The 14,390-nt window shown below is 45.4% G+C and overlaps 1 pseudogene across 1 annotated transcript; it reads left to right on the forward strand.

Moving 5' to 3' along the window:
- The first annotated feature begins 218 nt into the window (after positions 1–218).
- Positions 219–5,201, forward strand: LOC310790230 (V-type proton ATPase subunit B, brain isoform pseudogene; annotated as a pseudogene). The gene is made up of 3 exons: positions 219–410; positions 2,957–3,721; positions 4,869–5,201. The product of its transcript is annotated as a V-type proton ATPase subunit B, brain isoform pseudogene (transcript).
- Positions 5,202–14,390: the final 9,189 nt, after the last annotated feature.

A 14,390-nucleotide genomic window follows, 5' to 3' on the forward strand; every position in this document is an offset into this window, starting at 1 on the left:
AGGAGGAGGAAACGTATGAGTCCTCACGCCCTGTGCACATCTACAAAAAACAAAATCGCATGTAGACGCCTGCTGTCGCTGCTGCCCAATGGGTAGTGCCCATTCATTTTGTATTACATGTAGATATGTCGCCACGTATCCCAGCATGCTTTGCAAGGCGATGAGCGGCGGACGGCAGCGATGAGAGGAGGGGCCTGTTTGAAATCGACCAATTGAAGATGGAAATACAGCAAGACGGCCAATCGAGCTGCAGCACCAAGCGACCAACAGGCGACAGCATGCGTCTACACCCGAAAAAGGTTGCTGCAGTGTGGCCGTACCGTCGGCAGAACAACACTGTCCGGATGTCTCACGGTGCATGCACACCACAGCTGTCGCCCGTGCCCCGGCCGTGCCCTGCTCGTCGCATGGTGCTGCAGCTTGATTGGCTGTCTCACTGTCTTCCTATTTTGAATTGGTCAATTTTGAATTAGGCCCCTCCTCTTGCATTTATCCATGAGGAGTGATGATTGGTTAGGTTAATATCAGGATAAGAAGTAGTCCACAATTGAAATAAGCCTTTTGATTGATTGGTTGATTGATTGAATTTATTTGATCATTGATAAAAAAGATATGTATACAACTGCCCAGCAGGCCAGCAGGAATATATCCCAGCATGCTTTAGTAGGCGATGACAGACGCATCCCCTTTCACAGCAACCATTTTGAGGTGGTAATGCAGGAAGTAACAGATGTTCCACTTAAGTGTTCCAGTGCCAGGGTGCTGTTGGTTGGTTAGACCTGCTTTACTTCCTGGCTGTGGTGGGCATGCATGCACCATCACCGCCATGTCGCTCCTGTTTCCTGTGGGAGCGCAGGATGGGAGAAGCGGCTGAGGAGGCTGTTGGTCGCCATAGAAACCATTCACAGAAAGCAGCCGAGGGCTTTCAATGAAATGCGTGATGAAGAGTGATCCAGCCCGCGTTTCAGCGTTTACCGCGCGTCCTTCTGCGCGGCAGCCAGCCAGCGCCGGACGCTGAGGCGGGAGGAGGGGAAGGAGAGACTGAATTATTTATAGGACCCAGTGCATTGATTAGCTTTATGTAATACACTGTGTGTGTGTGTGCGCGTGCGTGCGTGTGTGTGTGTGTGTGTGTGTGTGCATGTGTGTGTGTGTGTGTGTGTGTGCATGTGTGTGAGAGAGAGTGAGATAGAGAGAGAGAGATGCTAACAGCCTACTGCATCCAATCACAGGCAGAGAAAACTGAGATACTGATGATTGACTTTGCATATCCATTCAGTTGTTTGTTGTGTTTTTCTTCTTGATGGATAACCGGCCAATCGTAGACGAGGTGAGGTCATCACCTCCAGATAACCGGCCAATCGTAGACGAGGTGAGGTCATCACCTCCAGATGTTTCCAGCAGCTGCAGTGGAGTTTGACACGAGAAGATGTTTCAGGATGTCAAACATCTTTGCTAAACGTCAGCTTTTGGTGTCACTCCCTCACAATCAAAGAGCGACGGCTTCTTTCTAGAGCCGCCATTTTGTCCGATGAGCAACTTTAGACGCGAGAAAGAGACAACATCTCATTAGATATCTGTTTATACTGTTGACGCTTTTCACGGTATTGTGTTGCTAGGGAACAGTTTGAAACATAGCTTATTTCATGTTATGTCAAGTTAAAAATCGTCTATAGAGATTAGTCGAAATGTTGTCTGCATGTGAAACAATGCAGACGTCGTCTCTCAACTCCAACTCCATTCTCGCATCAATCGGAGTGTAAACGCATGGGAGAGGAAGTCTTGGCCCGGATGTCTGCAGGCTACACCGAAAACCCCCAAATATGGCCCGTCGCCCCTGAAGTCTAATCGTCAGATCGACAGACGATGGGTTCCGATCGAGGTTGCTGAGAGCCTGAGAAATCCACACAGCAAAGTAGAAGGAACATCAACTGAGAGAAACTGATTGGGCAGTGAATGAAGTTGAAATCTCATGTCCTCTTCTGCTTAAAGTTTACAGAGTTGTAAATATCATCCAGCAGCATTTATGGGAATCTGCAGACATCATTGAGGCTCCCGTTTCTACTCGCAAAACACTGTCATTTGCCATTATAACTTTACATAACGAGGGAAAAACCTGCACGTCTATAAAGCGTATTACAGTTATCTTTTTTATATTTGGGTCGTGTCATCTCCGATCTCGTGGCTTTTACCACAGGTGTCGAAAAGGACTGAATATCCATGATCATTTTTCTGTCATTACTCTTATTGTCAATAGAAAATCTGGGCATTGATAAATAGATGAATAAATCTCCAACATTATGCAGGAGAATAATTGAGCGTTTGAGTGACAGTAGTGCAGAGGGCTTTGGCCCGTGTGTTTGGCGTTCTGCGTCTGTCTGTCGCCACAAACACATCTCTGCACCGATACACCATTAGTCATCATTACGTCGGCTCGCGGGTTTATTCTGAGGCAAAGGCATGCAGATGGTTTCCATGGAGGGCCAGTCCAGCAGAGGGCAGGTTGCTGTGTGGTTTCAATATTCAACAACACACACCGACCACAGATTCAGACCAATCGATGAAGCTGCATCGGATCCCAAGGATGAACTCCAGAAATCACTCTCTTCGCTCTTTAATGAAGTTAAAGGAAACTGTGATAAAAGGAAGATCTTGTCACATCAGTGATGTCACTTCTTCTGTGGTGTTTTATCTTTACCGCCTCCTTCTTTGTTCTTTCTTCTTCTTCTGTGGTGTTTCATGGCAGTTGGCATCCTTTATGTTGCATTACCGCCTCCTTCTGGGGTTATCCATCCACTGTTTCCATACATTCTGTAAAATCCTATGTCTGTAAAATCCTATGTGAGCAATTGTGATGTCACCAGTGATATCATCAGTGATGTCACTTGAGCAATGGTGATCTCATCAGTGATGCCATCAGTGATGTCACTCATGCAGAGCATAACATCTAACCCAGGCTGTGACAAGAAACTACATCTCACAACCGAGGGTAACTAACTCTACTGTTTCTGCTGTGAACGTCGGACCCCTTGTGATTCTGGATAAGGTGAAGTTCCCCAAATATGCTGAAATTGTTCACCTGACCCTCCCCAACAGAACCAAAAGGAGTGGACAAGTCCTGGAGGTGAATGGAAGCAAGGCAGTCATCCAGGTGTTTGAGGGAACATCAGGCATTGACACCAAGAAGACCGTCTGCGAGTTAACCAGCGATATCCTACGCACACCGGTGTCAGAGAACATGCTGGGACGTATTTTCAATGGATGAGGCAAACCTATTGACCATGGGCCCACTGTTTTGGCTGAGGACTACCTAGACATCATGGGCCAGCCCATCAAGCCCCAGTGCTGTGTGTACCCCGAGGAGATCCAGACCGGCATCTCAGCCATCGATGGCATGAACAGTATTGCCAGAGGACAGAAGATCCCTATTTTTTCTGCTTCTGGGCTGCCCCACAATGAAATTGCTGCCCAGATCTGTCGGCAGGCTGGCCTGGTGCAGAAGTCAAAGGACGTGATGGACTACAGCGCCGAGAACTTCGCCATCGTCTTCGCGGCCATGGGGGTCAGACACATGGAGACCATGCACCCACTTCTTCAAGTCAGACTTTGAGCAAAATGGCTCCATGGACAACATCTGCCTTTTCTTGAACCTGGTCAATGACCCTACCATCGAGCGCATCATCACCCCCCTCGCCTTGCGCTGACCAAGGCGGAGTACCTGGTAGGGTTGGCACTTCAGCCGTGTTTTCCAACCTTCATCCACCCCAAAAACCCATTCTGTCTTCTTTCACTATGTGTTCTTACTTCTTAATTCATCTCCTTTCTCACCTTGCTGCTCTGACCTATAAAGACTTTAAAAGGGAAAAGAATCCCGGAGATAAATCTACAAACATGCATGTCAATTTGCACACATGCATATTGTGTTTGTTCCTTGCTCACTGAAGCACTTTTGTTCATTTGCGCTCTCTAACATTAGTAAACTTACTTTTTGCATTCAAGATACTTCATATTCCTTGATTCACTTGTAAAGACTGGCACACGGTGACAGGTTGACATGCTGGTGTGTTGGCTCAGTAGTGTCCCCCCCCCCCCCCCCCCCCCTACCCCCGGTCACATGGGTCTGTGACTGAGGATGGAGACTGCTTTTATTATCCTCTGATTGATAATTGCTTAATAAATGTAAACTGTCCGGATGCGGTAAGCCCCGCCCATCTGGTGCTGTCAGGAGAGTAAAACAAACAGTGTCACTGCAGGTCGGCCCTGTTGTTTGGCAGCATGTTGTTGTTGCTGTCAGACTCCTCCCTCAGGTGGAGAGAGGGAGAGAGAGAGAGGGGGGGGGGAGAGAGACATAGAGGGAGAGAGGAGAGAGAGAGACATAGAGGGAGAGAGAGAGAGAGGGGGGGGGGGGGGGGAGAGAGAGAGATAGAGAGGGGAGAGGGGAGAGAGAGACAGAGAGGTGTGGCAGTGGCGCTGAGTCATGGCAGTATTGTGTAGTAGGCTACTTGACTACAGTACATTGTAAATCCCTCCATCACAGAACAGGGTGTCTCTCAACAGAAAGTGGATGAAGGTCAACTGACAAACAGACAAACTGTGGCTCGTTCACAGAGAGAAGAGGACTTTGACTTGACTTTGTTTCTGCCCTTTATTTTCTAATGTTTCCATTGGAAATAATCGAGTGTGTGAACTCTGTCCTCTGGAAAAGTCAAAGCTAGCAATGTTCTAAAGAGGAACCGAGGAACTTTTTAAATCACACACTAGTGTGATTTAACCAGTCAGCATTTCTAGCTGTTGAAGGGTTATAACTTGTAATGTTCTTTTTCAAATGTTCTCAACGTTCTATGAGTGCCTGCTGTATGGAGAAACAGTGTAAGCTACAGCTGGAGAAACAGTGTACGTTACAGCTGGAGAAACAGTGTACGTTACAGTGTAAGTTACAGCTGGAGAAACAGTGTACGTTCCAGCTGGAGAAACAGTGTAAGCTACAGCTGGAGAAACAGTCTACGTTACAGCTGGAGAAACAGTGTAAGTTCCAGCTGGAGAAACAGTGTACGTTACAGTGTAAGTTCCAGCTGGAGAAACAGTGTACGTTCCAGCTGGAGAAACAGTGTAAGTTCCAGCTGGAGAAACAGTGTAAGTTCCAGCTGGAGAAACAGTGTAAGTTACAGCTGGAGAAACAGTGTAAGCTACGCCGGGAATAGAATGCACAGGCGTCCGGTCCCTCCACAGTTGAGCCGCATTACCGTGCTCAGATCTCAACCACCGCGCAACGGATTTCAAAACGAGTGACCCCGTTGAAATCCACAAGATTCATTGTTAACGCTGGTGTTTCAGTCACATCAGTGGGCCGATGAAGCTCATACAGCAACAGGGAGCGGGCTTAGCTAATGTAGCTAACAGCTAGCTAGCTAGTTAACATGCTCGTCCTGACTCACAATCATAATCGAATTGACATGCCATGACATGACATATAGTTCCACTAATAGTCATACTGTACATAATCATTCCACTTTAGCAACTAACTTAAATTTCTGAAATGAGGGACAACATTTATCCAAGTTATTTGTCAGAAAATACGTGGTGAAAAGTGTGGCTAATCAACATTGTCAGGACATGAAACATTACAAAATACACTGGGTAGGCTATTTGTAGGCTACTTTACTTGAGTATTTCCAATTTCTGTCACTTTATACTTCTGCCCCACTACAATTTTGAGGCAAATATTATACTTTTACTCCACATGTGTGCATTTGATAAATTATGTTACTAGTTAGTTTGCAGATTCATATTATTATTATAAAATAAATATCAACTAATAATAGCCTATTGATGTATTATTATAGATTAAGCTACCCAACAACAGTAGCCTGAAATGTGAATGATCCCCACCATTACCAGTCGTCTCTGCCTGTCTACCTGTCTCGTCGTCCCCTGCTGTCCCCTGTGCACGGTGCAGCCGATGAGGCGTCCCCACTGACGCAGGGTTCTGATGACTCACACCGAGACGTTACTCAGTCACCGACGCTGCACTCACTTATAATGCGTCTCCCTGGGTCGTAATACATCTCGCTTTTGTTCCCCATTAGATGAGTCACCCTGAAATATTATGACTTTTACGGCGCTATTAACAATTCCGCCGAGGTTTTTAACGGACTCGCGTGGGACCGAAGTTCGGCGCGGCACCACCACACCTCAACTCCTTCCTGCTGAAGCCGATGGAAACACGGCCGCTCTCACAGCTTTTAGACAGCAGGGAATACAGGTGAGTGCAGCTCAGGTAAACAGCTGTCCTCCTCCGTACCTGCATGAAGTCAGGCATTCTCAACGTGGGCTCCGGGGACCGCCAGGGGTCCTTGAGGACGTTCCGTTGGGTCCCCAGCAAACTGATGCAAATTGTTTAACTTCAGCATTAAAGGAACACTCCGCCCATTTTCAACCAGCTTTGTATCATTAGAACATCAGTGGTATATCAGAAAACTGTAAACTGTTTTGAAGTCTGTCATTTAATTTGACAGTTATTGAGTGTTAAAGTGTGGACCTGGTCCACACTAACTCAAATTAATAACTCATTAACTCAAATCAACTCTCAATATCTGTCAAACTAGATGAATGACTTCAAAACCGTCATCCATGTAGGACTCAACCCATTCCCTCCCACTCTGCTGACAAAAAAAATTCAAGATTCAAGAATCAACCTTAACCTTCAATGTCATTATTTTCCATATTATGTAACCATGTTTTCTTTTATGTTGTTTATGTTTATAGTTTTTCTATGTTGTAAATGTCTTTGTTTATCTTGTGTTTTACGTATCCACTGCAGTAGATGATGGGAGTGGAACTCTGTACAAGCCCTTTGGGCTTCGTTCCCTCCTTGCACTGTTTTTCTTTTTAAATGGTGCTAAATAAATCAAATCAAAATCAAATCAAAGAATCAAGTTTCAACCCCAAACTGGAGTCCAAGATCAATGGGATAGCTCTGTCCATATTATTTAGGTCAGTGGGTCAGACATGTGTGCGGGTGGGAGGCCAGTGAGGTATGAGCCCTGATTGCTGACTAGTGCCTCCTCTGGTCTGTCGGGGCACGTTTTCAGGGGAGGGGAACTGGGGGTGGGGGGGGGGGGGGGGGGGGGGGGGGGGGGTTGGGGGTTAACATGACCCTCCCACTGGCTGAAACTCCTCGCTTTCAGGTGAAAAGAAGCGGCTAGTGACTGCACATGTATTGGAGGAAGCATTGTGCTTGTCTACAACTTCCCCCCCCAGAACGGCGGAGGGGGCGGAACAACGACCGGGACAGCCGGGGGAATTGACCAATTACAAAACGGGTGAAGAAATCTTGGGGTGGGGGGGGGGGGGGGGGGGGGGGGACTTGGTCAAAAAAGAAAGGAAATATGGTTCCAGTTAATATAAACAAAATGTTTTGCTCTTCAGATAAACATGATGCAGGAGGTGAAGCCTGGATGCCCGGGGGCTGCCGGAGCCTCTGGTCACCATGTGTTTGTGGCCGGCGAGCCACAATTTAACTCTAATCACCCACTGTTCTTTGTGTCACATCCACTTTGAGGAGGAGGAGGAGGAGGAGCTATAATGAGTGTGACTTGATTATACTTTCTCCCCTGGCGGGTCTCCACCCACAGGCAGCTTGAGAAAATGATCAGAAATGACAATCTTCATTGTTTTAGAGGGTTTTTGGGAGGCAGAATCATTTGATCTGCCACTTGTGGGTGATGATGTCATCATGCCTGAGTGAGTAGGTGAACGGGGTTTGTCGGGTTTGAGAGGTGGGTGGGGTTTGAGAGGTGGGTGGGGTTTGAGAGGTGGGCGGCCCTTGTCAGGTTTGGAGAGGTGGGCGTGGTTGTCAGGTTGGAGAGGTGGAGCGTGGTTTGTTAGGTGGATGTGTCTTAAGAGCGGTTACAGTATATGGATGGGTTTTCAATAGAGAAGGATAATTATCATGAAACTCCAGTAATACTCATTCTTCAGCTATTTCGTGACCATTTTTTCAAATCTTTCCCCCACAGTGTAGCTCCCATCTCCTGGCAGCATACTGTACATCACAAGGGATACTTGGCAGGCGTGGCAAACCTCCCACCCAGCTGGCTGCAGGCTGCTTACCAGAGCCTCTTAACCCAGGGCGGGGCAGGGGCAGGGGGAGGGGGAGAGGGTGCAGTGAGATTGAGAGGGGGAGGGGGAAACAGAGCGAGAGAGATTTGATTAAAAAAAACATTGTATTCCAAACTACCAAGGGTATTCAGACAAACGGACCTCAACTCCATGAGAGACTCGCTTGCAAGTGGAAGTAAAAAAGAAAGAAAACATAGCATCCCCAAAAACCTACAAAGCGAGAGCAATAAACAACAGGAAGAAAGATACAGTATTCATATTCAGTAATTACGTTATAGGGGGGGCACGGTGGCGCAGTGGTAAGCGATGGTGTCGCCTCACAGCTAGAAGGTCCTGGGTTCGATTCCCACCTGGGACGCTGTGAGCGCTGAAGGAGTGCGTGCCCGTCCGCATGTCCTCGAGTGCCCGCCGGCCCGGGTGGGGTCGTCAAAAGGGCCTTTCTGTGTGGAGTTTGCATGGAGCCAGTTTCGGCTCTCCCCAGATCCGCAGAGGGTGGAGCAGCAACCGGGATAAATAAATAAAAAATTAGCCCTAATTGGGGATAAAAATCGAAGGGGGGGGAGGAATATATATATAAAAAAAAGTAATGACATTATAATGTGTATGTCTGCTCCTCTCTATCTCTGATGTATCTACCTCAACAGTGATCCTACAGTATATCCAGTTCAAGCTTGTCCATTGAAACAGGAAGTGATACGCTTTACATTTCTGGTTTGTTTGGAATCAACAGCAGAAGAAGAAATGGGCAGTTAGAATGAGCAGTGATAGCCACCATGACGGACATAGGACATAGATAGAGACACCGCACTGCAGGCTTCCCCAACAATAAGATATGGTAGCCTACTCTTCTGGGATCCTAAATGGGCGTGGTCATCAGCTTGTGATTGGCTATCTGTCAATTAGGCTTGTCGCAGTAGTAGGTGTTACCGGTCTTACACGGTGGTGGGTGGGGCATACACGCTTACATAACATGCCTACCGGTAACACCATTCATTTTTATGGAGGAAGAAACAAAAGAAAAAACTCCGCCCGCTTAGCGTGCGCTGGTGTAAATTACAAGCGCTCCCTCCTATCCGGGGGTTGCTGTTCCTCATATCTCTCTGGTTAGACAGACCAGCAAGTTACGTTAGTTGTACATGTTGTGAACACAATCCACCCTCATGTAGGTAAGACCCTTATATAATAAGCCTGTGTGTATTCTGTTGGCACTGCCATCTCTGGAAATGTGGTTTCAACAGAGCTAAATCTCCGCTAGCATTGATGCTAATGAAAAACTTCGCTAACATTAGCATTGATGACTTGTGATAATGCTACTCAGCGAGCGTCATTGCCTTGCTTACTGCTTCTTGCTGGTAATGTTAATCCCACATCAGGAAAAAGTCTCCAGATTTGTCGCTAACGTTAGTTTCTTTTGAGAAAGATCGTCTTCCGGAGGGTCCTGAAAAGTTGTCGGATGCAGCCATGAGTGTGTATTGTGAGACAGCCAGTGTTGTGACTGTGAGTGTCCAAGCTAACGTTAACATCTACAGTAGTTTTCCTCCGTGAAAATAGCTAGTCGACAACCATTAGTCTTCATACATTCGTCAACAAAATGAACACTAATCCTGACCTGAGTGCAGTGGAGACTCGGGCCCCTCCAGACCAGGGGCGTAGGGAGAAATGCAATTATGGGTGGGCCTGGATAAAATTGGGTGGGCCTGGATAAAATTGGTGGGGCAATTGCATGATGAAAAAATTCCTAGATGTCATGAAGTCGTCATGCATTGGACTCTGGAGATGATGTGCCCTGCGTTTTTAAGCTACAAAACCATTAGCTAGCAAGGCAGCAGCAAGTTTGCCTCTAGAAAAAAATAAATAAATAATTGGGGTGGGCCAGGGCAAGAAGTGGGTGGGCCTGTGCCTACCCAGGCCCACCCGTAGAAACGCCCCTGCTCCAGACTGCACAGGACAGGACTTTAACCCAGACCCCACCCTCCCCGGCCTGGCCTGGCCCGGCCCAGCCCGACCCAGGGCAGCAGACAGCAGGTCTGACTGAGCTCCATGAATTATGGAGCACTCTGAGTCTGTCTCTCTGAGGGCTTTGACCTGAAAAACACAGGAAGAAGAGTCAACGCTACGCTGTGCTGCGTATAGCTCGCTATCACTGATGCTGGGTGTAGTCGGCTTTCCTCTGCAAAAACATCATATAACAGACTATTTGGTGGACACTGATCCAAAGCATCTTATAGTAGGCCTACTCTACGTCTATACAACTTCTTATAGAAGTAGAGAAGTTAGTGGCAGTAAAATGTAGCCTAAGTCAAATTAATAATTTGTTCAATTATTGAAGCCTTAAAGGAACACTCCACCCAATGAGTTATTAATTTGAGTTAGTGTGGACCAGTGATGTCACTGGTCCACACTTTAACACTCAATAACTGTCAAATTAAATGACAAACTTCAAAACAGTTTACAGTTTTCTGATATACTACTGATGTTCTAATGATACAAAGCTGTTTGAAAATGGGCAGAGTGTTCCTTTAACATGTAAGAACGAAGTATGTTGCAGGTCTAATAATTAGACCAACAGACTTCATGCTGTATTTAAGAAGACTTGAAACTAGTTTTTGAGACCATAAACTCATTAGGAAAGTGTTTACAGGGTCATTTTACCATTGACTTCCATACAATCAGACTCCTTTTTGCAGCCACTGGAGTCGCCGCCTGCTGGCCATTCTTTCTTTCTTTCTTTTCTTCTACAGCATTCAAGCATCTTCTCCCTCCTTTCCTCTCTCTCTGCTCTGGTTCCACCTCTCTTTCCCTCCCTCTATCCATCCATCCATCCATCCATCATTCCTTCCCTTCTTTCATTATCCTCTCCAGCCCTATTTCTCTTCACTCCCCTTTCCCTCTCTAACCTCCCTCCCTCTCTCTTTCATTTATCATTGTTATATGCTCTCTCTCTCTCTCTCTCTCTCTCTCTCTCTACACCCCCACCCCCTCTCGGTCTTTTCCTCTGTCTCTTCCTCGCCAGCCAACCGCAAGACAAATGGACAAATGCCTGGTTGGTGATATATAGGCTACTTCCACCCCCTCCACCGCCTGAGGGGAGGGGGGGCTGCTGCAGCTAGAGACGGCTGGTAAAGTAGCCAGAGTCAATAGAGAGAGAGAGAGAGAGAGAGTGTGTGCGTACGCATGCATGCATGTGTGTGTGTTAGCGTTGTCTTACTCAGATACTGACGACGTCTCTTCTCTCAGTTTTCTCATAGCCTCTGGATTCACCGTCCACAATGCAAAGCAACGGGGTAAGGGAGGAGTCACTGCTTAATTGAATGGATGGACGATGGATAAATGGATGGATAGATGATGATTTGGGAGATGGGCAGAAGAACGGATGGTAAATGATGATGTAAGGATTGGTTGGAGAATGGCTGGTTGGATGTAGAGGAGGATGGCCCTTCACATGAGGTCGTGTTTACCGTGAATATGACATGAGTCGACTTGAACGCCCCCCCCCCCCCCCCCCCCCCGCCCCCCTCTGCATGTGGGATTTATTCACCATATTTATGTAAAGTGGACATTTTCTGAAAGCTTCGAGTTAACATGAGAAGACGCTCACAGTACCAATGGATGCATTAGGCATTCTAGTTTCTGAAGATATCTATATATTCACTCTAGCTTTAAAAATGAATCTGCTACAGCCTCTGAAACACAGTCATGTCGCTGCGGACGTGTCTTGCAAAAAGGGCACTTATCATTCAGAGGGCAAAAGGGCAGGTGCTGGGGCACCACCTGGGGTCTATCTGTGCACGTCTCTGGATGGATGGATGGATGGAGAGGTAGGCGGTTGATGGATGGATGGATGAAAGAGCAAATGGGAAAATATCAGTGAATAATTAAATGTCAAAGAAGCTCCCCCTCCCCCCCCCCCCCCCCTCTCTCTCTCTCTCTCTCTCTCTCTCTCTGGATCTTGTCTTCATTTTCAAGTCTGTCTTTAGGCTGAACGTGAGATTTAACGCTGAAAATGTCACTCGCTGTCTGAGTCCAGCGCTTCAGTCAGCACGTTTCCTTTTCACTGAAGACTCGAGCAGCTTAAAAGAAACATAAAAGTTGCGTCAACAACATTATAACAGGCAAACGTTAAGAGACAAACATGCAATAAAATAAATAAAAGCAATTACAACATTCGTAAAAACAAAAACAAAGAACGCGCAACTGTGAAAGGAATCTGCTTCGTCTCTACTTTGATTTGTGAAAGTTCCAAATTGAATAAATTCGGAAATTTTTAGGTTGCTCTGAAGTAAGGCTTGAGGTGCACAAAACATACAGCGTGAACATGTTGCATTCAGCTGTGTTTTACAAGTAGATAGAGACAGGTACATTAGTGTCAACATGTTGCATTCAGCTGTGTTTTACAAGTAGATAGAGACAGGTACATTAGTGTCAACATGTTGCATTCAGCTGTGTTTTACAAGTAGATAGAGACAGGTACATTAGTGTCAACATGTTGCATTCAGCTGTGTTTTACAAGTAGATAGAGACAGGTACATTAGTGTCAACATGTTGCATTCAGCTGTGTTTTACAAGTAGATAGAGACAGGTACATTAGTGTCAACATGTTGCATTCAGCTGTGTTTTACAAGTAGATAGAGACAGGTACATTAGTGTCAACATGTTGCATTCAGCTGTGTTTTACAAGTAGATAGAGACAGGTACATTAGTGTCAACATGTTGCATTCAGCTGTGTTTTACAAGTAGATAGAGACAGGTACATTAGTGTCAACATGTTGCATTCAGCTGTGTTTTACAAGTAGATAGAGACAGGTACATTAGTGTCAACATGTTGCATTCAGCTGTGTTTTACAAGTAGATAGAGACAGGTACATTAGTGTCAACATGTTGCATTCAGCTGTGTTTTACAAGTAGATAGAGACAGGTACATTAGTGTGAACATGTTGCATTCAGCTGTGTTTTACAAGTAGATAGAGACAGGTACATTAGTGTCAACATGTTGTATTCAGCTGTGTTTTACAAGTAGATAGAGACAGGTACATTAGTGTCAACATGTTGCATTCAGCTGTGTTTTACAAGTAGATAGAGACAGGTACATTAGTGTGAACATGTTGCATTCAGCTGTGTTTTACAAGTAGATAGAGACAGGTACATTAGTGTCAACATGTTGCATTCAGCTGTGTTTTACAAGTAGATAGAGACAGGTACATTAGTGTGAACATGTTGCATTCAGCTGTGTTTTACAAGTAGATAGAGACAGGTACATTAGTGTGAACATGTTGCATTCAGCTCTGTTTTACAAGTAGATAGAGACAGGTACATTAGTGTCAACATGTTGCATTCAGCTGTGTTTTACAAGTAGATAGAGACAGGTACATTAGTGTCAACATGTTGTATTCAGCTGTGTTTTACAAGTAGATAGAGACAGGTACATTAGTGTCAACATGTTGCATTCAGCTGTGTTTTACAAGTAGATAGAGACAGGTACATTAGTGTCAACATGTTGTATTCAGCTGTGTTTTACAAGTAGATAGAGACAGGTACATTAGTGTCAACATGTTGTATTCAGCTGTGTTTTACAAGTAGATAGAGACAGGTACATTAGTGTCAACATGTTGCATTCAGCTGTGTTTTACAAGTAGATAGAGACAGGTACATTAGTGTGAACATGTTGCATTCAGCTGTGTTTTACAAGTAGATAGAGACAGGTACATTAGTGTCAACATGTTGCATTCAGCTGTGTTTTACAAATAGATAGAGACAGGTACATTAGTGTCAACATGTTGCATTCAGCTGTGTTTTACAAGTAGATAGAGACAGGTACATTAGTGTCAACATGTTGCATTCAGCTGTGTTTTACAAATAGATAGAGACAGGTACATTAGTGTGAACATGTTGCATTCAGCTGTGTTTTACAAGTAGATAGAGACAGGTACATTAATGTCAACATGTTGCATTCAGCTGTGTTTTACAAGTAGATAGAGACAGGTACATTAATGTCAACATGTTGCATTCAGCTGTGTTTTACAAGTAGATAGATAGAGACAGGTACATTAGTGTCAACATGTTGCATTCAGCTGTGTTTTACAAGTAGATAGAGACAGGTACATTAATGTCAACATGTTGCATTCAGCTGTGTTTTACAAGTAGATAGAGACAGGTACATTAATGTCAACATGTTGCATTCAGCTGTGTTTTACAAGTAGATAGATAGAGACAGGTACATTAGTGTCAACATGTTGCATTCAGCTGTGTTTTACAAGTAGATAGAGACAGGT

The sequence above is a fragment of the Poromitra crassiceps genome (genome assembly GCF_964638095.1).
Source record: "Poromitra crassiceps genome assembly, chromosome: 15".
NCBI classification, from domain to species: Eukaryota; Metazoa; Chordata; class Actinopteri; order Beryciformes; family Melamphaidae; genus Poromitra; species Poromitra crassiceps.